The 25317-nt window shown below is 47.0% G+C and overlaps 1 protein-coding gene across 4 annotated transcripts in view; it reads left to right on the forward strand.

Moving 5' to 3' along the window:
* AFAP1L2 (actin filament associated protein 1 like 2) overlaps positions 1-25317 on the forward strand; it is a 64998-nt gene that overhangs the window by 14110 nt on the left and 25571 nt on the right. Inside the window, exon 1 of one of the 4 annotated variants that reach the window (XM_066323552.1) lies at positions 14770-14825. The exons of the other annotated variants lie outside the window; for them this stretch is intronic. The gene's annotated coding sequence lies outside the window, so the exon portion shown is untranslated. Of the gene's footprint in view, positions 1-14769; positions 14826-25317 lie in introns of those variants that run through there. 4 annotated transcript variants of the gene reach the window in all.

Consider the following 25317-nt stretch of genomic DNA (forward strand, 5'->3'; position numbering starts at 1 on the left):
GGAACTAATAATCATTTTCAAAGACCTGCAGAGGCAGAAGGAGTTCCTTTCTATGAAGGAGCAGATGGTTAATTTTATATTTTAATAGTCTTACTCTGGGCAGTGGATCTCCTGCCACAGAAAAGATTTCTTCAGCCCAGGGATCCTTCTTTTAGATTATGTCTTTCCCCTGAGTCCCAGTCTTTTCAATAGAATAGTTTAAAATGTATTCTTGATCTTCCCTTGTTCCAGTTTACTCCTGTCTTGAGTGCATAGAACTGCCTTTGCTATAAAAGAAGATTGTGAAAATTAATGACTTTAATCAGTAGAATTGCATGAATGTTAAAGGAGAAACATTTTCCTGTGAGTAGCACTGGGAATGTCTATGTTCTCCAGGAGACTGGAAATGTGGGCTCCAGTCCTCCAGGAAATGAACTGAACCAGAGGTGTTACTGGGTTTTTTTTGAGTGAAGCTGCTGAGGGACCATGATAGTTTTACAGAGATTCCTCTCCGTTGGGTGGGACACATACAGTGAGAATTTTTATCTGCAGCTGTAAAACTATAACCTTTCCAATCAGCTGGGGTTTTTGGACAACATTCAGATCTCATAAAATTGATGTTTATGAATTATAAATAACAGTAAATGTACCTAAAGACTTGGGTGCCATAATGGTTATTAGTTACTCATAATGTATGTTGTAACAGAATGTAACTTCCCTCCAGAATTGGTGGCCATCCTTGAAGCTATAAGGGGTGTCCATGCTGCAGTATGGTCATGGAGGTCTCTTAAACAGGAGGAAATTGATTTGATAAATGTATCAGGAAACAAAAAACCAAAATATCTATGGAAATTTCTGCTTGCAGCAAAGGCCATACTTTTAAAGCATAGGACAAAGAGATAATAAATTATAAATTCAACAGGGAACAAGGAAGTCATGTAGCAACTGCAAAAGATCCAAACATATGGAAAATTCAATTCTGTGGAGAATTAAGTCACTCTTATGTAATCAGGATCAATGGAAATGAGCTGATGTCAGTATTGGACTGGCTTAATGCATGGGTGGAAAAATTGTGTTGTCTCAGAAAGACCTGCTAATAGGAGTGGAAGCTCCATGTATGTCACATGTCCATTAGCTGTTGGGTTTGTTTTCTTTTTTACCTTGGAGGGGCCTGATCCAAACCCAGCAGAAGTAAATAAACTTTCCACTAGCCTGAAACTCATTTGGGGTCTGAGGGCAGAAGATCTGTATGAGGTGGCAAACAGTAAGAGCCTGGGATGCATGTGTACCTCATACTGGTTGTTCAAGGTGAACTTATCCCTTTTTTTTCTCATCTGTCTGAACCTTTTGCACTGCAGGTTACCTTTCTGTCCCTCCAAGCTGGGCCACAATGGCCTTACAGCCTTGGAAAGGTCCTCCTCAGGTAGGGGCCCAAACCCCAGAGCTGGGCTGGAAGGGGTTCTACCTGGCAGGAGGAGAGAGGGGTGTCCCCTGTGCCCAGGGCAGGGACTCCAGAAGTGTTGGACACCAACTGCATTGCCAGACTGCCCAAAGACCCTCCTGACCTTCCTATGGCATGACTGTGATCCGGTGAGATGCAGCATGTGCTGGGAATGAGATCCAGAGCAGAAGAAAAGCTCCTGGAGGAGGGCAGGCAGCCAAAGCACCTGGCACAGTCCTGTGCTTGAAGATCTGTTGTGGCAGGGCTTGGCAGCAGCAGCAGCAGCTGAGCTTGGAGCTTGTCCCTGAAAATAAGCCATCACTAGCCTGGCAGCTGTGCAGGGAACAGCAGAAGCTGCTCCTTGGAATGAGCATGCTCTAGTTGGTGTCACTGTCCTTGGGAAAGGAGGGGCAGCAGTGCATCCTCTTGGGTGTGCACGTGTGTGCTCTGGGCAGTGTGAGGGAACTGGCAGCACAGGGGTGCACCCTGCCAAGGAGCCTGCCTCCTGGAAAAGCTGCCTGGGTTCAGCAGCAGCAGTCTTTCTTTGGCCACTGGCTGTTGGGCACTTTGCTGGTCCTGAGAATCCAGCCAAGCATCCTTGCTGCTGGTTTGAGAGCCAGGAGGAAGTTCTGGGGAGGTTCTGAGTGTGGTGGTTTTGTGGGGATTTTTTTTAATGGTTGGTTGGGTTTTGATGGCTTTCTTTTCTGGCTTGTGAGTGAGGATAATGGGGAGGACACAGCATGGAAGGGTTTAGTGAGAAGTGCATGCTCTGGTACCTTGGACACTGTGGCAGCGATCAGAACACTGCACCAGGACTTACTGAAGGTGTGTTTGGGTGATGAGCATCAGGCACATGTTAACTGGAAGAGACCTTCTGCTGGGAAGCAAATGGGCTTCATGAGAGACTTTTCCCCACATGAAATAGGTTTGATACTGTGGAGTGTTCCTGTGTATGAAAACACGCCTCTGAATCAGCAGATTAGGGGAAAATGTCAGCTGTTAAACGTTAGTGGATTGAGCTGTCGCATGAACCGAGCGTGTGGGTGGTTTCAAATTAGGGGACGCCAGAGGTAGGGAGAGTAATGAGATAAAAAGTGGTGGGAAAGTCTGACCTTGACAGTTTCCAGTCCAGTGAGAGCCACTTAGAGTGGTTTCTAAGTGGAGGAGCTGAGCTGCTAAACACTTCCTAAGCCCTGGAAGGGGGAGCTGCAGTACCTGCTCTTCCCTGGCCAGGCACTGCTGCTGGTTGCTCTGTGCTGCCTCTGACAGTCAGACCACCCTCTGAGCTGATTCATCTGGCCAACTTGATGGGGGGAAAAACACCCACAAAACAAAACCTAAACCCTTTTGTTGCTGCATATGTGTTCCCCTGAATGAGAATTCATGTGGCTCCAATCAATTGGAGGACACATTTGTAAGTGCAAGGAACACCACTGTAAGTGCAAGGAAGGGCTGAAGCAGTGTAACCAAAGGCAGGGAAAAGGAAAAGGACAGTAGGATCTCACTAGCTCTATGGGTTCCTTGTTTGGAAGGTTTATGGGTCTGTGAAATAACCTTGGTGTTCCCCAAAGTGAATTTATTGAAAAGATAGAGAGGACTACAACATGAAGAGAGCAAACAGTTCCTTAGACATTTCTTTGGCATTTCTAGAAGACCTGTTTATCTTAACTCAAGAAATATTCTCTGTGATATGGAATAATGCCTCCTAAAATGTTGTTAGAGAGGTGAGGACATCCCTGGCTTTGTGAGCAAGGTTAGTGATAGAGAGGTGTGTTAAGCTTCCTGCCCAGCAGCTTTACAGATTCATTGAAAGTAGCCAGTGTCTTTCCTAAGAAACAGCTGCTCAGAAATTTGGGAGGAAAAATATTTTATTCCTCACATTTTGGTGGATTTGAGGCTCACCAGCTGTTTGAGAAGCCTGCCAAGGCTCCACACTGTTGTGGAAATGTACAGTAACTGGGCATAAATAGCTCTAAGCCCTTTTTTGGAGTGAGGGGTGAAAATGTCTTAATGCTGGGAAGCTGTTGAATGTCTTTTTCAATGTAGAAATAAATCAGAAGGGAATTGTGGTGCCTTTGCCAACAAATAAACATTTTGGGGAATTCACTGTCCCTGTTTCCATAGGACCTCTTAATGGTCTACCCATTCGCTGGAGCTGTCCAAGCACTCCAAGGCCATCATGATCTTAATGTCTGTGTTTGAAATACAATTTTCAACCTGAAAAACTTCAAGTAAACTAGGCCCTAGATCTGTCAGTCTGGGTTAAACCAGGAAAGACAAACAGAAGATCTCTGTCAAAATGACTTTGTGCTAGCAAATGCAATTTCTGTGTTTCCCTGAGTAAACTATTCTGATTTGCTTTTTTTCAGCTCTCTTCCTATCCCACAACATGGAGAAAAATTTGTATGAAGTATTTTGACAGCTGTAAAGCAAGGATTTTGTTAGCTGTAAATTGAAAAGAAATATGTTTGCCCCAATCTTCAAGCCTGTCTCTGGATGGAAAACTGAGTATTTCCTGGCTTAGGATGCAGTTCAGCTGTGGGGAAGGTCTTTTCCAGTTCAAATGTGTGCCCAGACCGGGATGTTGTGGTCCAAGGGGGTGGGCTGTGGATGGCTGGGCTAGCAGATAGGTAAAGAACTGGCTACGTTTGGGGGCTGAAGAAGAAAAAAGATTGTGGTTTGTGTTCTACCTGAACTCCTGCCTTCAGGGTGTGCAGACAGGGCCCTTGCCTGGGGGGAATGGTTGGAGGCCATGTGAGCTGTGTTTAGCCATGCATGTCAGGACACAGTCCAAGACTGCTCTTTTCTGTCGCCAGGAGCTGCTCGTGTGTGGCTCTCAGAGTGGGGTAAGGATTGTGGGGACTGTCAGTACAGCAAGGGCTCTCCAAGCTGACTTCCTTCCTCTGGCTGGACTAGATCAGTCTGCTTGTAGCAGCCCCATCCATCGGTGAGACTCAGAAAGGCCTCTTTAATGTGGAGTGAACTGTTCTCTTGGGATGAAGCTCAGGCAAGAGGCCAAGAGCACAAGACTTTAACAAAGAAGCATCAACCTGTTTGTATGATTTTTGTATACACTATACAAATCTTCTGAACAAGATGTTCTTCTAACCCCATGAAAAGGAAGGCCGAGAGAAAGTCTGATGCATTAGTGGGAGGCATTCAGATGGTGCCAAAATGGTGTGATGTAACTTGACACAGTGCCAGTGTTTCTGCTGTAAACTGAAGGCAGGTGAATGCTGATTAAAATGAGCCTCCTCAGTACCTATCTATGCATCTGTTGTTTGATTTAAGGCAGCATCTAGAAATACAGGTGAGGGAACCAGATTCTGTCTGTCTGATGGGTATTCTTATCTCTGTGTTTTCATCCTGAAACAGAAATACAAACAACCCACAGATACACAATGTTGCTCGCTCTAAATAGCCCCAAACACGCCTTACTGCTTATGTTTGGGCTTTGATGAGTTGACAGCTTGGGAAACTGTTGGCTTTATTTATTACACCTTATCGTGTCACAGTCTTGATGTGTGTAAAACTCCAACAACATGCCGGGTAAATGAAGAGAGAGCAGTGGGTGTTTGTTGACTTAATTTCAACACCCTCCCGTAACATCCTCCTAGGCAAACTGGTGAAGTACAAGCCCAAGGAGTGGATGGTGGGCTGAGGCAAAAACTAGCTGAACTGCCATGCTCAATGGATTGTGACTGGAGACACAAAATCCAGCTGGAAGCCAGTCACTGCTCCACCTGCATTAGTGACCTGTTGAAGGGACACTTCTGTAGGTAACACCAAACTAGGAGGAGTGGCTGATGCACCAGATGGTTGTCCTGCTGTTAGAAGGGCCTCAGTAGCCTGAAGGAATGAGCCAGCAGGGATCTCCTGAAGCTCCAGAAAGAAGGGCGAAGTTCTGCCCTTGAGAAGGGATAACTCCAGGGATAACATGCTGGAATGCACCTTTGTGAAAACCTTCTTGGTGGACACCAAGATGAACACCAGTGTGCCCTCATGGAGCTGGCCAACAGCCTCAGGGGAGCATGCATTAATCTGGGAGCACACATCAGTCCAGTCCTAACACATGCTGGTGTTTGAAACACCCCTGGTAACAGAGGAGGAATTTTTAAACAAATTTGGCACAAGCCATCCTACAGCGCTTCTCCATAGTGGCACAATCTGTGTCAGCCAAGGGAGTTTTAGCTTCTTGGAGCAGGGCCTGTGTTCCTGTAACACATGGCACAGCTGCATGGACAAACTGACATCCCATTCTGCTGGATCTGCTTTCGAAACACTCCAGGTATCTGTGAATTTGTGGCTCTAAAGCTATTCTACAGATGAAAATCTTGAGTGTTGACAGTGTGCTGTCAGGGCTGGAAGATGAGGCTTTTCTGTGCTAATGGATTTGCTGCCTCCCTGATTTTCTTGAAGCACTGCTAAGTGTGTCATGCAGAAAGGTGGTTTCATTAGCAGCTCTGCTTTGCTGGGGGAAAATCACTCTATTTATTTGCTTGCTTCAGCATGAAGTCTCTCCTGGCAGGGCAGTCACTTCCCAGGCCCTCCCAAGCTGCTGTTTTCCATCCCTGTGCTATGAACGAAAGGTGGGCTCCCACCCCTGGCCAGCTGTGGTTGATGTGGGCAGAGCTGCTGGCCAGGTTATGCTCCACTCCAGCCAAGCACATGTTTGCCATGTTGATCCTCCCTGGCTGCCCTCTGCTTTTGTAGGTCTGGATGTGTCCCTGGGATGCTCCTCACAAGAGTATCTGGCACATTAGGTCTCCTACATGCACTGGAGGTCAGCTGGGAGGGAAGGACTTCTAGTGGAAAGGAACATCTGTTACTCCTTAAGTGTGACACTCTCAAGGTTTCCATCCCTCCAGCGAAGCAGTTCTTAGCCAAAGGCCTGGTAATCTGATTTTTTTTATTTTTTTTTCAGGAGGAGAGGGAAAGCAAATCTTCAGGATGATTCTTTCTTTTAACTGAAAAGAGATTAGTTTTGTTTTAAGTTACAGTACGCTGAGTCATTGTCTTTGACACCCACAGCTGTGTTGGTGGAAAGCTGCTGGAGGGCCTGGCCAGGCAGGATCCCTGGTGTCTGCTGTGCCTTTGTGCAGGGTGCACCTTGCAAGGGGCCTTGCACAGCCGCTGGTGCAGGATGGTCCATGCTCAGCCTCCCTTCTCCAGCTGGAGCGTTCCTGCTGGAGGGTGTGCCCAGCAAAACAAATGACATTGTTTTCACATGGTGTAAAACCACTCCCTGCACCTTCCCCTGCACCAGTGCCCGTGTCCTGGCTGTAAATCCTGAGGGGAAGCAGGGCTGAGTCATCTGGCACTGAATGTATTTATAAATCAGAAAGGCTGGAGCACTGCAGAGCCTGCCAGGAGGGGCCAGCACTTGGAAGATCTTGGCCAGTGATGGTGGGTTCCCCCCACGCCCCATTCCTGTCCTCAGGTTTGGTTATTGACCCAGATCACCAGGTTTTGGCTGTGAGATGAGCAGTAGGAGCTGGTTCAAGGAAACCATCAAACTGCTGGGTTAATTTGCCTTTTTTTTCCCTTACAAAACCTCACACGTGAGCTCAGGGCAGAAACAGGAGCATGGAAAAAGGCTTGCACAGGGGAAGAGCTTTGAAGGTTTGTGATGCCCACAGCTGAGTTGAGCTGGCTGTTTGCACTCCCCACAGCACCCAAGGTGGAGGATGCCTGTGCAGTTCTGGCCATGCTGGATGGCTCTTGCCTTGGCTACAGCCTGCAGCAAGGTGACTTTGATCTCACTTGCATAAGGATAAGCCAGAGCGAGCACCAGGCTGCTCCTGGGGGCACTTTAGAGTGGAGTAGCCTGTGCTGTGGCACAGGGAGGTTGAGCCCAGTCTGGTTCTGTGCTCAGGGTTAAGTGGCTGTTTTTCAGCCTCCTCACATTCCCTTCCATCCCCTTTCCTCCCAGAATAACAAAATCAGAGCAGGGAGGTTTGGTTTATTGTGCTGGGTCTCTCTTTCCTCCACCTGCTCTGGCAGCTGATCCCCTCTTAATGAACCAAGTTGCCTGGGGATGCCATTTACCCAGGGGAGGCAGTTCCCTCTGCACAGTTGGATTGATTTCTTTTTTTTTTTTTTTTCTGTGCAAACTGCGTGTCCAGCCTTGCTTGCGGGTACTGTTAGTTCTGTCCGTGCTTTCTCTGGAAAAGCTGGTTTTCAACAGAAGGGCTGTGTTTGCAAATCTTCCCCCTTCCTGGAAGGAGCAAGGTGAAACAGTTCATGATTCTGATGTGATGGAGAAGTAGAGGCAGTGGAGGGGAGAAGTACAGAGGGGAGGGATTGCTCCTTCCCTGTCCATATATCCCACACACACACTATGAGAAAAGAGAGTTTGCTGCTGAAACAAATGGGCAGGAAATGGGAAGTGAATAAAGGAAAGGGCTCCTTCACGTGCTGAGAGTGTGACTGTGGGATGTGCTGCTCAGGCCAAAGGATCCCTGCTGTTAACCTTGCTGGTGAAAAGGGCTGGCCAGCTGGATGTGACCTAAATCTGCCTGAGCTCAAAGCAGTCAGTCTGCATCATGCCTTGTGACTGGGCAAAATCAACCTGCACATTGTGCTGTGCTCAGATTCGGGAATTCCTGTGCCAGGACCCCAAAATGCAGATCCTGTGCCCCCTTGGCTGTTTCATAGCTGCTGCCTGTACATCCACTCTGCTGTGGAGCACCAGGTATTGATTCAGGCTTGCTGGCCCAATGGTTTCCACCACTGCTGCCTTTCTCTGGCTCCTCAGGGTCCTCGTGGGGGATTTGAGGCCAGGGGATTTCTGTTTGTTTGTTTAAGAATGTTTTATTCATTTATCCCTAATCAGATACAGTTCTCATCATTTCTTAGGCCGTGACTTTCAGCTATCTTGAAATGAAAAGAAAATACATGTTTGTCTTCCAGCACCTTGGGAGCCAAGGGAAGCCTTAACCAGAGCCAAGATGTAACGTGGCAGTACAAGCACTAATATCCGATGTTCCCCCAGATTTGTAATTAAAAGCCGATGATTTTCCCAAGGTTACCAGAAGGACACCAGCCTACAGGACCCAGTTGTCTGGCTGCCATAACACTAAACCTGTTCCTATGGCAATAAGCTGATTGCTGTTGGGGTTTGTGCTGGTTTAAAACCTTTTTTTTTTTTTGGTGTGGGTAGGTTTTTTTTTATTTGTTTTTGGTTTGTTTTTTTTTTTTTTTTTTTTTTGAATGAGTGCTGCTGCACATCTCCCTTCTTCCTGATGCAACCAGGATCTCAGCACAATTTCTTGGCACTGCAGCATCATCCCATAAGGGCTGCGGGCAGTGCCAGGCACTCTGCAGGGATGTCGTGAGAAGCAGCCCTGTTCCCAGGGGTCCCTGAGTCCTGATACCCTCCCAGAGATGCATGGGGCCAGTGCAGCTCCAGTGGCTTCTGCAGGGGGCTGTGCTGCCTCTAGGTCGTTTTTTCTCATAGTATTTTTGTCGGAGGAATGCACCTCCTGACCCACTGCTCGCAGCGCTGCCTGGGAGAGCCGAGTGCCGGGAGGGGCCCGGCCCTGCTCCAGCTGCTCCTATTTTGGGAACAGCTGGGTGTTTCCAGGTCCCCGTGGTACGAGCTGGGTTTGCCTTCTTGCCTTTGTTAGTGCTGCTCGGACAGTAACAAAGACCTGGAAACCAGCTGTGATTTATGATCTTTTTATTAGGCAGGCAAGAGACAAAATACAAAGCAAGAGACCCAGCTCTCCCCTTTTTGCAGGAGGGATGCCTGTTGGAATGGGAAATGTGCTGGGTGGGCTGTGGTGGGGCAAGTACCAGCTGGTTTTTTCACCTGGTTGATGCTCCCAAGCCTCACTTTGCATAGCTAGGGAATGAAAAGATATTTTTGTCCTATTGAAAATATGGATCCCGCTTCCTGCCTGTACTGGAAGATGAAATATGCTAGGAATGAACACTGTGTATATCTCAGGAGCTCCTCTCCTCTCTGGATGCTTTGGGAGGTTTTAAACTGACTAAGCACAGGCATGCTCCTGCCTGCCCTGCTGCTGAGACATCCCTTCCCCAGCCTCAGCATGGGCTCAAAACCCACCACAGACTTGTTTCAGAGTGAATTCAAGGATGTGCTGTGAAGGGATGGAGGTAACCATGTGCTTGACATCTTTAGTTGGACCAGGGCCATCAATAAGTCAGTCACACCAGTGCTTTGTACAGCTCTGCCCTTCCCAGTCGCCAAAAGATGGGCTTGTTAGTGATGGATTAGAGGAAATAGATGAGTTGGACACAGGCTCCACATCACCCACCCACTGTACTTGGTAAATGCACGGACTAGAGGACTTTTCTTGAAGTTATGTCCAAGTCCCTGCTGAGCAGGGATAGCCATGGGAATTGTCCCTTTGGAGCTCTCTAACTCCTGGTCTTGCTGCAACACTGTCCCAGGCTCCTCATTTCCCACTTCTCGTGGCATCCTGAAAAGTTTTAGTCCAGCACAGCTCCCAGCTGAAGTCCTTCTGGAAACCAGATGTGTCAGCTCAGCAAGACATCCTGCTTAAATATTTCCAGAAAGAAGTTCAAGGTTGCCTTATGATTCTTGGTTTGGGTGTTGTTTGTTTTTCAACACTGATTTTCAGTCTTGTGGCTACCCCTGGTAATTCCCAGCTGCTTTGGGCTTTTTGGGCTAATGCAAAAGGGCCATAAACTCAGTCTGCTAGTGCAGTTAACAGGAGCTGTAAGGGCTTTTGTAGCTCCCCTCTGGGATGGAGTTGCTGGAGCTGCCCTGATGAATTTCCCCCAGGGGAACTCTACTGGGCATGAAGAAGTCTGATCCTAGTATTCTCTCACACAACAAGTAGAAGATTTTTCTGTGTCCTGACCCATCAGGACAGTGGTGGGTTTTTCTTTTATTTTTTCTTAGTGAAGCTGCACAGAAGTATTTTTCCTGAAAGTTCCTCAAGTCCTGACTGGTATTTCTGATCAAAAACAGCCCCTGTGGTGATGGTAGTGCCCAGGAAACCCAGGTCCCCTGGCCTGAGCCTCAGAGGTCACTGCCTGTGTTTTGCAGGAACTCCTACTCTGGGGAACACTAGCAGCACGTGTACATGTATGTATAGGGAATTACTGAAATGGGAGAAAATGGGAGAGAGTGGCTCCAGAGGTGTTAAGTGTTCAGAGGAGCTGCCTGTGGTGCTGGCCAGTGTGAGCTTGGTTTTGGTGCTCAGTCCCTCCCACCCTTGAGGAGGGCTCTGCTAGCCTGGTGGGGTTTATTGTTCAAAACAAACAGAATCCCAGAGTTTGGGCTTCCCATTGAACATGGAGCGGCTTGCGGTTTCCTGTTTCAATGAAGAGCAGCTTGCATTTGTTTTGCTTTCATCTTGGTTTTTCTCTGGTGTTTTGGAATCCCCAGAGCTGGACATCTGCATCTAATGTGAACTGGGAAATTTCTGCACTGTCCATTTGTGCCTGGACAAATAAACCTGGAGTTTCCCTATAAAAGAGTATTCTTCTCTGGGCTTAAGTTCAAGCTCTGAAAAGCTTCAGTGGGGCTGCACAGATCTGTATGAGATGAAGGTACAGCTCCAGTAGATATATCTGTGGTGGTTGCACAGCAATACAGCCATACTTGTGTACCCTCCAAGCATTTCTGTGTTCTCAAAGGAGTGTTTCTTTTCTATTCTAAACACAACCTTCCAACTTCCAGTGCAAGTCCAAGAGCCCAGGGAGACCAGCTCAGCCCATTCAGCTGACAGCCAAATCCTGGCACTGAGTGCAGAGGTGAGCAGGGGGAGCTGAGTGTCCAGTTGCCTTTGATTCCTGGCTCAAACACCCACGTGGCTGCCTCTGTATGGGCCATGGTACCACTGACACCTCCTGAAGCAAATTTTGAAGTGGTGTCTTCACTTCCTTAGCAAGAAGCTTTGCCAGTCTGCTGTCGTGTCCCAAAATGTGGCACCCTTTGTAGACCTTCTTGTGAGCTGCATTTGTACAAAGATTGTTCTTTTTCCCTCAAAATTGAGTCAGGAGCTCGGGAAAGAAAGTCCCCAGAGACCTGTGGGGATAAGTGACGTCATAGGGTGAAAACTTTTATTCCTTTGAGATTATGGTTGCCCCCACAAGCCTGAGGCAGATGGAATCCAGTGCAGCTTGAACTAAATACATAAAGAACATTTGAATGCCTACACAATTTTCAGTAAATACTTCGTGTCATGACATCCTGTGAGCTTCCTCAGAGTGTTACTGGAAGCCTGTTTAAGCTTGCCAAACTCCCAGCAATCTTTGTTTTTTTCTTGTCCACTTGACACATGAGCAGTTTGAGATCCTTAACTGCAGTAACCCACGGAGCTGGGGATGGGGCAGGAGGGAGGGACTGGCTGTGCCAGGTGCTGCTGCTGGAGCTCATTCCTCCAGCCTGACTCACCACATCTCACCTGCACCTGGTGAGTCAACAGAGCACTGTCTGGCTTTGGAGAGCTGTTGACTCATTTTTGTTGTCTCTGTCACTGTTTGAATATCAACTGTTGAGTCTCTACTGCAGGAAAAAGTGCAAGAAAATGGGCATTAATGTCTTCAGGGAGAGAACAGATGTTGGGAAGAAATGGCCCTGGTGGAACACCAACTTTGGCTTCATTCCAAAGGTGCACTTCTGCCCTGGGATTTTATTGCAGACCTCTAGCTTTGGCCTTTGCTTTCCTGGAAGCGTTGAGACCTCCTGGTGGAAGGGGCTAAATGCTGAGTTTGTTGTGAGCTGCCTCAGCTTTTTGGGGAAAACTAGAACTGACATTTCTGCTGTGGCTCTGCTGTTGCAGCCTTGCATTTGTTTGAATCATCAGTTCAAAGCCTCCACAGCAGAGATCTCACAGCAGCAGAAATTTAGCAATGATCCAGGTGACTGGAAACCACTGAGTCCTGTGTGCAGTTTGATCTCTTGGCTACCATCACACTTCTGCATTTGGAGCAGTACTCTTGACCTGGCAGGTCACTCACTCACCAGCAGAGCAGACATCAGTGCTCACTGAGCCTGCAAGCCTTTGAAGCCTTTGCTTAAAAAAAAAAAAACAACTCCAACCCTGCGATGAAGGAAGATAAACTGTGCTGTACACAAAACCCCTTGTCTGAGAAATGTCTTATCTCTGAGGGGTTTGCAGAAACCCTCTCCTCTTTGGGAATGATGAAAGCAAGACAGGTATTAATAAGCTGAAAAGAGAAATGGGAGCAGGAGGGATCTAGCTTTTGATGGTAGCATCTTTCTCATGTTTTCAACAACTGCAAGGGTTTTCTGTAAAAATGTTTTGAGACAGAGATATTCATGAAACTGCATTTCTAATGTGGGCTAGAGAGAGCTGGGAAAGCTAAAGAAACTTTGAAACTTTTTTGGCAGCAGTTCATCTTTCTTAGCCTAGTGTACTTGTCCAATCTGTGTCCCTTTTAAATTCTAATTACTTCCTCAGGCACCACAAACACTCTGGCCTTGTCACGTCTCCTTTTGAAGTTTGCTTCTCATAATGCAGCCTCTTCTGAAGCGCTCTTGCTGTCGGTCAGCTAACTAGTGCAAAACATTCCACTGCTTCAAAATCACTTAATTCTTTTCCAAGTACAAAGAACGGCTTTCCTGCTGCTGCCTGCTGACTCATGAGGGACAGGTAGTGTGCCTTGTGTCAGCCAGGAGAGCAAGCTCCTGCAGGCATAGGGCAGAAAATCTGCAAAGTGTGATGGCAGAGGTGGCAAGCAGAGGTCTGGATGCAGAGAGGTGTGTTAAGGGGAAAATACATCTTGGTGAAGCCAGTCTGAGCATCAGAGAGTGCTGAGTGTGTATCTTTGCCAAGGCTTAGATTATCAGCCCCATCGCTGGAGTCATGTGCTTTGGCCTAAAAGGCTGCCTGTGATGAAGGGAAAATGAAGAAAGTGGACTTTTGCAAAATCTCTGCAGTATTTAACACAGAGTAGCCTTTTTCAGGTTTGGAGGACAAACTTGCCTAGCATTGCCCAAGCTGAGTGTGCAGTTTGATGGAGATCTGAAACTTTTGGGGCTCTGAGCCCAGAGAATCGGACTCCTTTGAGTTTCCTCAGGACTCTGCCCCGATGGAGACTTGATAGAGAGAGGCAGCCTTGATCCAATTGTCCAGAGACAGAATTTTAATAATGCAAAAATGATAAACAAGAAGGCATACACTATATTTGGAAAAAACTGGAACAAGGCAGTAACAAATGGCAAAAAACAAGGTCTAGGGTCAGACAGGGGTATATTTATACATCCCAGGGTGGGGAGGAGTTAAGGCAAGGTCTAAAGGAAGGGTCCAATAGGGGAGAACGATTAGGAATATTAAAATTTCTGCACCAAAAATCAACCTACGTTAACACAAAGAACTAGGAACTTTCTAGCAATGATTTGCATGCTTGAACTGAGGGGGCACGTGAGTAAGCCTCTTGCTTGCTGTGCTTAGAATGGGGTTCCCCAGGGCATTTAGCCGAGGTTTTCCTCTTCCCTGGGGAAACCACTCTTTGCAGAGATATTCACAGCAGCAGAGAAGGATCCTGAGCACTGTGCTGTACTGAGATGCTGCTTCCAGCACGTGAACATGGTCTCTGCGTGGTGCTGCACTGTGTGAGCACACCAGGCAAGGCAAGGTGGATCATGTGGCATTGAGGGATATAGCTGTCAAAGGAGTTTTTCTTGCCTGATCTTTCCTTCCACTGCCTTTAACCCCTCTTACATCTGCCTGCAGCTAGCCAGGGGTGGGCTCCCTGGTCCTCAGTGAGGGCTCTTGGCCTGTGCCAGGGATTTAACTTCTGCTGCTTTATACCAACACTCAACACTCAGCCTCAAATGCCCCTGTGATGTGCCACTCTGAGCCAGACACACAAAGGATGTGGGTGACATGTGCTGGAGCACTGCCTCCAAAGAGCTCTGGATAAGGATGGATAATCACAGGTAGGGAAAATGAAATGTATTATTTTGTTGCTGAGAGGGTCCCATAAGTCCAGTTTGTTTTCTGCATCTCTGAAATGGTTTCTTGCACTTTGCTTGCCCCTCAGGATGGGGAATTTGTAGCAGCATAAGTTGGCATGTCCCACATGGAAATTTCAGACAGATGTTACTCCAAATGGAGAGGAAATTTAGAGTGTACATTTCTTAAATGCCATGATGAAGGAGGGTGATGGCCTGAACAGCCTTTGAGAGTTTGGCAGTTCTTGTGCCTGTGTGTTTTTGCCTGCAGTTTGTGCAGTGTATGACCTGTTTAGCAGCTTAGCCAGGTGGCTGTGACAGATGTCCCTGCTGAAGGCTGAGATGGAGCTAATCACTGCTCCCTGCCCTTTCCACCTGGCTGCCAGGCCAAGCGCTTTCCCCCTTTGGGTAGTCTTTCACACAGGTGAATGTGAGGTGGTAACAAACTCCTCCTGGTGTCAGTGTGAGAGAAAGTGCTGTTCTAGGGTGAGTGCCTGAAAGAAACCTTTTTTTGGGAGAAACGAAAGATTGTCTGTTTTTCTTTGTAACCAAAGGTAAGTGATGAAGGATGTGGTAGTTACATCCCAATTGCTCTTTGAGGTGGGACTCTGAGTGGGAGAGCTGGGTCTTTTTACCCTCTGTAGCAACATAAGTAGGTGAAGCAGCCTGCGGAGAAGATGAATTGATATCCCTTTGGTTAAGGATCCACCACCTTGGAAGAAAGGATGAGAGGACAACTGCCCCAAGGATCTAGCCTCCTCCTGCCTGCTCTATTTGTTGACTCTTTTCCTGAAACAAACAAGTTAAATCAGTAGTATTGGTACTTTATCTTACAAACACCCACACTTTTTATTGTTTTCACTGTTTTCTGCAAGAAAATATGCCTAGTCCTAGAAACGAGGAGTGTTTTCCCAGTCATTTGTCATTCCTTCACCTGCCTGTTTCTTTCTTAGAAAGGATGGGCAAACAGATAGCAATAAAGCAAAGGAAATTGCAACAAACCACAGTGGAAATAATCCTTGTGTTTTTCTTAACCCAAGAAGATTGAAAGGCCCTGTGGCTTTGCCTTTGGGGCTGAGGCTTAAGCTCAGAATTGGTGAAAGGAAAGACAGAAGGTTGAGTAGAGGTTTGCAGTGGCAGCCTGTGATCTCACTTGAGCCATGTCCAAGATGTACTGCTCCTCTTTTTCTCTGGGCCCTCAGGTTGAGTGGCCCAGCAGTTTTCTTTGCAAAGCAGGAAGGCCGCTGGGCTGGCTGTGCCTTACCAGCTGGCACTAGTGAGGATCTGCATCTTTTTTTGCCTGTGAGTACTAGAAAACTGTCTCGAGGGCAGTTCCTGCATGCAGAATGCTCCTCGTGTCCTGAATTGCTTCCAGCACTGCAGGCAGAGTGGTGGACTGGCCAGGCTGCACTTAGCACTGAGTAAACAGAGAGTTCCTTCAAGTTATTACTCTCATTAAAGGTTATTAATTCACTAGTGCAAACGCTGAGCTATATTCCATTCATTTTCTGGATGGAAAGCACAGCAGTGTGGTTTGGAGTGAGTGCCCCAACCGCAGGGAGCCAGGCATGAGCTGCTGTCCCAAACCACTGCTCCACAGAGGAGCCTCGGGTACCAAGGATGAGGACATCAGTGTTTATCAGCGTGTAATGCTGAGGAAAGAGAAATGCCAGCCTGGGCAGGTTATAGCCCAGCTACAGGGATGCCTCTGAAGTGTGTTAAGAGGAGGATGAAAGAGTCAAAAGTGCATTTAGAAAAGCTCCAAGGAAGCTGGATTTGTTGGAAAGACTTGAATGCATTCATCAGCAGTTTCTTGTCACAAATTTTCTGCTGAATGATGGCAAATGAAAATAATGATCTAACTTTTAAATCTGTGATAGGATTAGTGATACCTTTGGCATATTTATGTAATGGGTTTCAGAGGTTTAACTCTGAGTATTGTTCCCAGTCTGGATAACTGGCTCTCGTTCATGTAAACAAAGTGCAAGACAAAGTAAGAAAATCTTTTTTATCCTGTAAATGATTGTTTTGCTGGTTTAAGAGCTGTCTTTCATTTCCCGTGCCTCACAGTCAGGATAGAAAGGGAAAAGTTTTCCAATTCACATGAAAAAAACCCAGAAATGCAGGTCTTTGTCCTGGTTTTCCATTGCATCAGCCCCCCTGGGCTCCTGCCAGGCTCTTCTGGGGAGGGTGGCAGAGGTGCCAGGGGTGGTCTTGTCCTGACCCTCCTCTTCCCCCAGGGCACCTCTGTGAGCCTCACTTGCTGCTGCTCAGAGATGAGCTCAAGCTCAGGGTGCAGATGGTGAATCAAGGTTTATTGCTCAGTCTTGGTAGAATTTTGGGTGCTTACCTCTACCTTACCTTATAAGAGGCTTCCCCATGCAGTAAAGCATCCATGTGTGGTGGGGCAGGGCTGTCACCATGAGTCAAACCAGGAACCCTCCATTTGGTCACTGCAGGAGTTGTTGATCTCACTAGGCAAATGTCTGTGGCTTCTGTGCTCCATGAGTCAGATCACACCATGTGGGGCCTGGGTCTGTAGGGAGACAAGTGGGAAGCTCACATGTCTCCTCCTGCCAGTTGTGGTGTGCAGCTCCAAGTGATGCCACCTGTGTTTTAGCAGGACACATTTCTGTCACGTGGATGGGCCTGTGTTGGAAGAATAATGTGTGTGCAGCCACTGCATAAATTGGGTGGCCTGGAAGAGGTTCTCTTCTGAGAATCCTCTCCAGGAGTGACACTTGGTTTTCCCAAGGCCACCAATACTTGTTTTTATGAGTATTGGACAAAGAAGCTCCATGGAGAAAATGTATTTGGGAGTTTCTTGGCAGCAGAATTAATAACACAGATGACAAATGGCACCAAAGACTTGAATCCCATTTGAAAACCTGTGGAGTGATAAAAGTGATGTTTGGGATATGAAGCAGGGCAGAGCTTCTCTTTCTCTGGGCATCACTAGGACAAGACTGGTGTTTCCTAACAGGGCACACGTGTCTTGAAACAGCTCATGTGATGCCCAGCTGCCCTGGTAACCCATAGCAAACAGGGGAGCTGCCTGTTCCTGAGAGGCTGCTCTGCCACCCTGACTTAGTGAAGTATCATTTTGGAGGTGTGGGAGAGGAATAAAGGTGGCATCTCTTGAATACAAGAGTGAGGAATGTCCTCCACCTGGCAGGTGTGCCTTCCCTCACACGTGGGAGAGTGGTGGGTGGGAGCTGTGGCCTGCTTTGGTGGCAGATGTTGGATCCCTGTTGGGAGGTACTCACTGAGCAGTGGTGACTCATGGCAGGGCAGAATTTGACCTCTTTGTTACTGAAGTTCATCTTTCTATGCTTCTTAACCCTAAACTGAAGTGTAGTGAACACTGGTTTGCTTTGAGTCTTGTTAGGAAGGAGTGTGAGCTCTGGTCCTTAGTGATGTCTATAGATGGGGGAATTTTTGGGGGGAGAGGGATTTTTTCTGGGGGGGACACTGGTATTGGGGATTTTAGCACTGTTCTCTGCTTATGATTCAGACTTCCAGAGAAAATATCTGTGGTTTGCACGTTGCTGCATCAACACTGCTCAGTGACTCAGCTTCATCATCCTCCTCTTCGTGTTTAGGCTTCCAGATTACCTTGAGGAGGATGGGTAAGGACTGCATGCAGTGTCTGGACAAGGGATTGAGCAAGATTATTAAGGAAGAAATCTAGCAATCAATAATGATGTTGCTGTAGGCTCTGCCAGCCTGCCCTGATACACTCAGGATACTTAAAAAACCTGTTCTGCCCCTGCCTTAGTGCAATAGCCTGGTGTGGTCATTCTGCTTTTCATCTGTAGGCACAGAGGCCCAGCCCTGGCTCTTGTGGGCAATGTGGCTTGAAAAACCTTTTCTGCAGAGGAAACAGCAAGGAAAGACTGGGGACTCCGGGGCTGTGTGTCTTTCTCCCTGACCCCAGAGCTCTTGCTTTTGCTTTCTCAAACATAATTGCTTTCCCCTTCTGCTGTGTTCCTATTGTTTGTTGGAGAAATGATGCCATTAAATCAACAGAGAATGGTGGGAAAATGCTTTGATATGAGGCCTTAACAGGGTGTGTGCATGTGTGTGTGTGTGTGCTTGTCCTCTCTCAAAAAAACAGCACAACCCTATGTGTATCTGGCAGCTTCCTTTAATTCGTGTCTTGCCTGTGAGAGAGAAATCTATCTCAAAATATATTTGGCAGTGAACCTCCTTTCTTTGTATTGAAGTGGCACAAACTGTGGATGTTGTTCCAGGGCTGCCATTCACCATCATTGGGACAGTTCATCTCTCTTTGCATTTTCTCACTTGCTGTTTTGGAAATGAGGTATCCCAGGCTTCCTTTTTCCATGAGAAAGAGGGGATCCCGTGGCTGTGGGCTCAGCAGGCATTAGGGGCTTGTGTTCCTCTATTCTGCTGCTGCTGTGTAATGTCAACAGGGGTGGAAATGTGCTTTCCTCTGGACTCAGCCATGGAGAGTGATGAGGCAAAGTCTGCCACAGCATTTTGACTAAAACTGTGCTCCAGGAGCCTTGGCAAAGACCCGAGGTGAGGTCCAGGGAGCACGTTTCCCTATTCATGGAGCAAAGACTGCATTAAGGCAGAGAGTGAGGCTGTGCTGAGCAGGCAGGTGTGAGATGCCTTCTTGCACAACGTTCCAGTAGAGTCCTGTGTGTTTGTGGCCTTTGGTTGAGTGTTTTGTGTGTTTCTTTTTCTTGAAGGCAGCTGTTCCATCTGATCTGACACTTCTCAGTAGCCCCTTCCTGGGTACAGCTGTGCATTGCATTAGGCAGCAAACAGCAGATGTGCTTTAAGTTGCAGGTCAGATGGTCACCAGCCCCTCCAGTGAAGTCAGCCCTGTAGAGTGACGGAGAGGAGAGCAACCCTCCACAAGGCAGAAAAAAGCCAAACCAACCAACCCACCCATCTTAGCTGGAAACTGAAGGAGTAAGGGGGAAAAGCAGCAGAAAAGACTGTGGGGACAGAAGGGGATCAGTGGTGGCAGCTTCACAGGAAATGGTGTCTCTGTCGTGTCACTCTGGATTCGATTCATCTCTGGGGCTTGGCAGCAAACATGACTTCTGCTTTGTAAAAACTGTTGGGATTGTTTTTCTCCCCACTGGGAAAGGAGCACACCAGGCCCTGCTCTTGAGGATATTTACCTTAAAAACAGTGTTGTGTTTAATATCCTGCCCTGCCTGACTTGGGCCAACTTTTTTTAGCTGACATCTTAATTTGAATTGATCATTACTTACCCTCTTGACTAGTGCAGTGGTGTTTCTTTAGTTGCTTCCTTTCTGTTTTCCTGGCTGGGTTCTGTCCCAGCAGGAGTTACTGTGTTATACAACTTGTATGTGACCTGGTGCCCTGCACAGTGAGGATGTGGCACTTCTCTGATCCACCCCAGGTCCCCAGCACATTTTTCCATGGTCTTCTGTGATATGTTGCCATCTGCTGAGGCTGTGAGCATCACTGAGCACCTGAGCACAGACCTGCAGTTTGTAGCCTGGTACAGCTGTGGGGATCTTGTGAGTTTGATGGGGAGTCTGCTAAGATGGCCTGCTCCAAAGGAAGAGGTGCCAGCTTCTCCTGGATGACATCCAACACATTTGTTTGGCAGTGGGCGACGTCCAGTGACTCACCAGTTCTCTGTCATGGGAAGGCTGAGACCCTTTGCAAAGAAGCACTTCACTGTGAAGTGTCAAACATACACCCTCCATTGCTTACCAGATGGGCTTTAAGGTGCTTTCCAACCCAAACTTTTCTATGATATAATAGAGCAATATGGCACTAAAATGCAAGAGTGCTCAGTAAAATCTCCTTGTGACAAGGTACTTCTCATGTTTTGCTTCTCTTTTCTCTTCCTTCTTTTTTTTTTTCTTCCTTAATTTTTCTTGGATGCTGTTTCCCACCTTCCAGTGGAGGGAAGAGGAGTCTGTTGTTTGCTCAGCTAACTGAAAAAAGCTTTGTGTGCATTTTCTGCTGCCGTTTTGTTAAAGTTCAGAGTTCCTGGGTTAGAGCTGCCCCTTCTCAATACGAGTGTTGTTCGAACTTCCAGAGCAGCCCACGCAGAGCTGCTTGGGTTCATCTGCTCAGTTCACAGCCCACAGCCAGCCAAACACATTGTTTGCCTCTGTCCTTCCATGAATCATACTTTGCAACAAAGACCAGCCTAGTGCTCCCAACCAGAGTGTGAATCCAAGCGGTGCTGGATTTTAGGTACATTAATAGAACAGTCTGGGTGGGTTTTTTTCTTTCTTTCTTCCCTGTGAGCACTCAGTGTGTCTAAAAATCAGACAGCTTTGTGACAGTGGTCATAACTGTCTGACACTTGTCTGGCTTATTAGGAAGACTCTGACAGGAGTTCTCCAGTTTGACAGTTTTCTTATTATGAAGGATTTTAGCTTGTCTCAGGATTATGAATTTCGCCTTTTGTTTTGTTTAATCTAGCAGTGATTCTCCAATGAAGAAGTTCATTGTTTGCCAGAAGCTTAGAGGGGATTTTTGTGGGTTTTCCTTTGATAAACGCAGCACTTCTCATTTTGCTGTGGGGAGATTTCTTTTTTCTACAATTTAAATATTCATAACTATTTTTCTGTGGGTAAAAAAAAACCCTTTTCAACTGGACAATAGCGGGATGGGCTTTTTATTCTCTTCCCATGAAAAGCAAGAAGATGGAAGGCTGGCCAGTCATTACAGGTGCAAGTGTGAGAAGTAAACCATTGTTTCTGATGGTCAAAACCAGGGTAATAAACCTGGCCTCACTCAGTCTGGGTGCCTCAGTCTGCACTCACCTGGTTTATTCTGCTCATCACCCTGGCTGAATGCTGGTGGGGTTTCAATGTGATGGGGATGTTTTCAGATCCCAGCAGCTTTCTGGGATCCAGCAGAGATGTTGCTGCTTCTCAGTGTATTTGGATGAACCATCTGCCACCACCTGTCCTTCCCTGCATTGCATTGCCAAAGCCAGCAGCATCTGGAGCAGGGCAGAGGAGCTGCATCCCCTGCATCCAAAGCAGTGCTGTGCCCTTTTCCTCAGTGCTCCTCTGCACAGCCCTGCAGCAGGCAGGGTGAGGAGGGTTGGTTTGTCTGAGGAAGGATCTGCTTTGCTGTTTTGGAAGGTGGCCCGGTGTAGGGGTCGTCCAGCTGTTACAGCTGTCACCATCCACACATCTGCCTTTCCTCACAGCTGGGGAGAATGGCCTTCTCTCACTGTAACCGTGGGTGACTTTTCCCTCTTGCAAAGCCCAACTGTTACTGTAAGACTCCAAATTAGCCAAGGAGGCCTGGGCTGGGTCCTCCTGCTCTTCTGACAGCACTTGCTATTCAGCAGCCTGAATGCTGCCTCTGTGCCTGCCTGTCCTCTCTGCACGCTCCTCAGCTGCCCTATTCATGAAAAAAAGAAAGCAGGGCTAGAAAGGAACTGCCTTCTGCCAAAGCAGCCCCTGGGGAATCCCAGTGCTGCCAGCCAGGGCTGGTCAGTGGAAAATGGGGGCTGAAAGGCTGCCATGGGATGTAGTGCAGGGTGGAGGCAGTCTGGGAAGGCTGGGCATGAGCAAGTGCCTCAAGATACTCCTCAGGAGCCTCTCTGCTCCTAGGGGCTGACTCTTTCACGAGTCACAACGCTGTTACCAGTTCTACTATCTCTGGAGTTTCCAAGATTTTTGAAAGCAGGAAGCTTGGCATGGCACAGACTGCAGGTATTTACTTGGTGCCTGAATGGAGTCAGCAGTTAGCCCAGCTCCTTCTAGGAAGGAAGGGTGAAGCCAAAAGTACCCAACCCAGACTCTGCTTTGGGCAGGAGGGTGGAATATCTCTCAGCACTTCAGGATCCATGGATGAGGGGTTGGAAACAGAATCTCCAGGCTGGGATGTGGGAAGGCTAGTTTATATTCCTGATCTGCTGAATATGCTCATATCCTTGGACAAATCACTTAATCTCCCAATGCCTTAGTTTCCTGTTAGCAAATGATACTCCTTATCTTTCACCTCTCATCTCAGCAGAGGAAAGAGTTTGTCTTTTAGTACGTATCTCATTACGGTTCTTTGTCGGGTGGCTGGGGCCCCTCTACCTTGATAAAATAAGTAATTGAATTTAGATTAAATGGTCTAATACAATCCTGCCCAGTGGTTACTGAAACACTTCAATGAAAGTTCATTCAGAGCCTGTCTTCCCATTTCCTCATAAGGCCAAGACATGAAGTAATTAGATGTAGACTTAGGTTGTTATTGTAGCGCTATGACAGAGATCAGTGGTTATTGGTAGGAATGGCTTTTATAATCTAGTTTAGTGGTCATTTACCTTTCAGTGACCTTGGTGTCAGGCAAAACTGGCAGCTCTTTTGCGAGGAATGTGCTTCCTCAATGAGGGCTTTGCAAGCTGTTTCATTTTTGGCTCTAGCTTCACATGAGCTAGGATAGACACTGCTGCAATGCAAGAGACTTTCAGTCTGCAAAGAAAGGCACAGACTCCTGCCAAAAGAAGCCCTTTTCACTGCTGTCCTGCTGCCACTGAATTGCTGTTGAAACAGATCAGTGTGTTTAAAGCATCTCTTTGCTTCTTGCTCCGACCAAAGTTGCAGCCTTCAAACTGAGAGAGCCTGTGGTGGGTGGTCAGGGGCAGCCCAGGAGTTTCTGTAAAATGGGCTGCATTGTCTTGGAGTAAAAGGAAGGAGAACATATCTCATCATCCAGTTAAGTGCATGCAAGAAGAAGGAGACAGTAATTCTGCCTGTAACCCCCACCCTGAAAGTCCTTATTAAATCAGAAAAGATGTGATATATTTGTATCTTTCAAAGTACCGTCCTTTCAGGGAAGATCATCACTGCAGATGCAAATCACTCAGGTTTCCCATTGACTGTGATGCTCCTATACCTCTCTGCATCATGTGTTGAGAGTTTCCTACAGGTTTTATCCAGTTACTGATGTCTGTTGCCATGGAGAAGGACATGACATGAGCTGTGCTGTGATTTCTAATGGTACCCCAGGTCTGTGGCCATGCTTTGTAGGGAACTGGAGTAGGTCATATCCTGGTGTTTGAGGGGACTGGATTCAGTGCAGGTATTCACAGTGACCTTGGCCAAACCTCTTAATTTTTCTGACAGTGTGAATCTTCGAGGTAATCCCTGTTTTCTGTGAAGGAGGCTGAATTTTTGTAAGGTCTGTGAAGCTCTTTGTTTGAGGTGGTGCCAGAAATATTACTAATTACTAATATTACATAGCAAAGAAGTGCTATGAGAGTTGAGAGGAGCAATATAGCAGTGAAAAAAAGTTTCAGAAAAGCATCTGAAAAATTCTGTCTTATGACTTAGGCTTCTGTCTACTTCTGATCTCTCGTCCTGCTGCTCACAGTGATATGATTTTGCAAATACATTCCTTGCATCTGTAACTATTGCTCTGCAGAGCAGGAATCATCTCTTTATGCACTCTCATTTCTAAACTGCTAAGGCAAGGAGAGCAAAACCATGCAGATGGGAGGGAGAGCTGTTTGTTTCAGGCTGCTTTGAAAAGCCACCAACCTGGTTTTGCCATGAGCGTGTTCCATACGTCACCAGCGCAGCATGACAGGTCTTTAGCTGAGATCAAGCAGTGACTTCCAGCACTCAGAATCCTGACATGGTTTAATGTACAAGGGCTCTCAATTGTTTTTAGTCCTATTGACCTGCTGGGACCTGCTGTGATAGTGGCTAACACAAAGAATCTTACAGACCCTCATTGTATTAATTCATTTTACTTCTCACATTCGTCAGTCTCTGATAAGTGTTAGCTTGTTCTCCCTCTGATAGGAGAGAATGAATGGTCACTGGAGGGTTTTTTTGCAGGTATCAGGTTTGGATTGGGAATGTCCAGCTGAGTTCAGAGAGATACTTGCATAGAAGCAGATGGTTTATATACTGCTTCTTGCAGAAGAAGAGCAAAATTAATCTCTCTTGAGTCCCTGAAGTCTGGATTCATTGAGGTCTGACAGAGTCTTTCCCCTGACCTCTGTGGCCCCAGGATCACATCCTAAATGAGCTGCTTTGAGTCACTGGAAGCCTGAGTTCAGCTTTGGTGGGCTGGAAAATGTAACCTACTGTATGGGCTGTGCTATTCATAAGCGCTCAGCCCTGTGTGTGTGTGCTAGCTGTGGATGCCTGGGAGAAGAATAAAGTCATTTTCTGCAGTCTGGGGGTGGAGGAGGGAATGGGAATTGTGCCCCCTTCCCTGGAAATCCACTGTTGTGACATCCCTGTGGGCAGCTGTTAGGGGATGACCTCCTTCTGAAGCTTCAGATTAAGGTTAGGTGTCCTTGGTGCTGTTTTTTCTGATATCATCCCTGACACATGAATGTCCTGTGCAGCTGGCCTGACCTGCAGGACCTGACCTCAATTTGAATTTTCTGAAGTGGGCCACTGAAGCAGAGGAGTATGGCAAGGCTGTGATTTACCCTGAGGGGTTTCCTTAAGCTTGGAAGAAGCAGGGTCCCTGAAGCTTTAGAGAAGCCAGTTGTGAGTAGGTTTGACACCATTCATTGCTTATTGGCACCCAGTATTATTATCAGCAAATGCTATGTGTTTCCTCACAGCTTATGGAAAAAGAAGCCCCAAACCTGTTGTTTCTTGAAGTGATTATTGTTTTCTCTGGGCAAAACAGAAGCTAGCAAAGACATTTGAGTTAACACAGCATGAATACAGGTGTTTTCCATTCCCTACTGGTCCTAAATCAGACCAGAAGAGAATTAATTTGGTGTAGAGGGTATAGAATAAAGTGTGAATAACTACAAGTTGGTTGGTTCCTATGGAGCTGTTACTGATTGATCTGGAGTCATTAGACTGTTTTACAGTCAGTCTGGTGGAGATGAATTCAGTTTGAGAGCAGAAGCAAGTTTTTTCAATTAAAGGCTAGCAACATAAACCTTTACAGTGTGATTTATCAGTCTTCTAACATATATTTACCCCAGGAAGGTCGCCTGCTGGCCGAAGATAGGTGAGCAGGAAGGTGA

This window comes from Sylvia atricapilla, chromosome 8 (assembly GCF_009819655.1).
Source record: "Sylvia atricapilla isolate bSylAtr1 chromosome 8, bSylAtr1.pri, whole genome shotgun sequence".
Classification (NCBI taxonomy): domain Eukaryota; kingdom Metazoa; phylum Chordata; class Aves; order Passeriformes; family Sylviidae; genus Sylvia; species Sylvia atricapilla.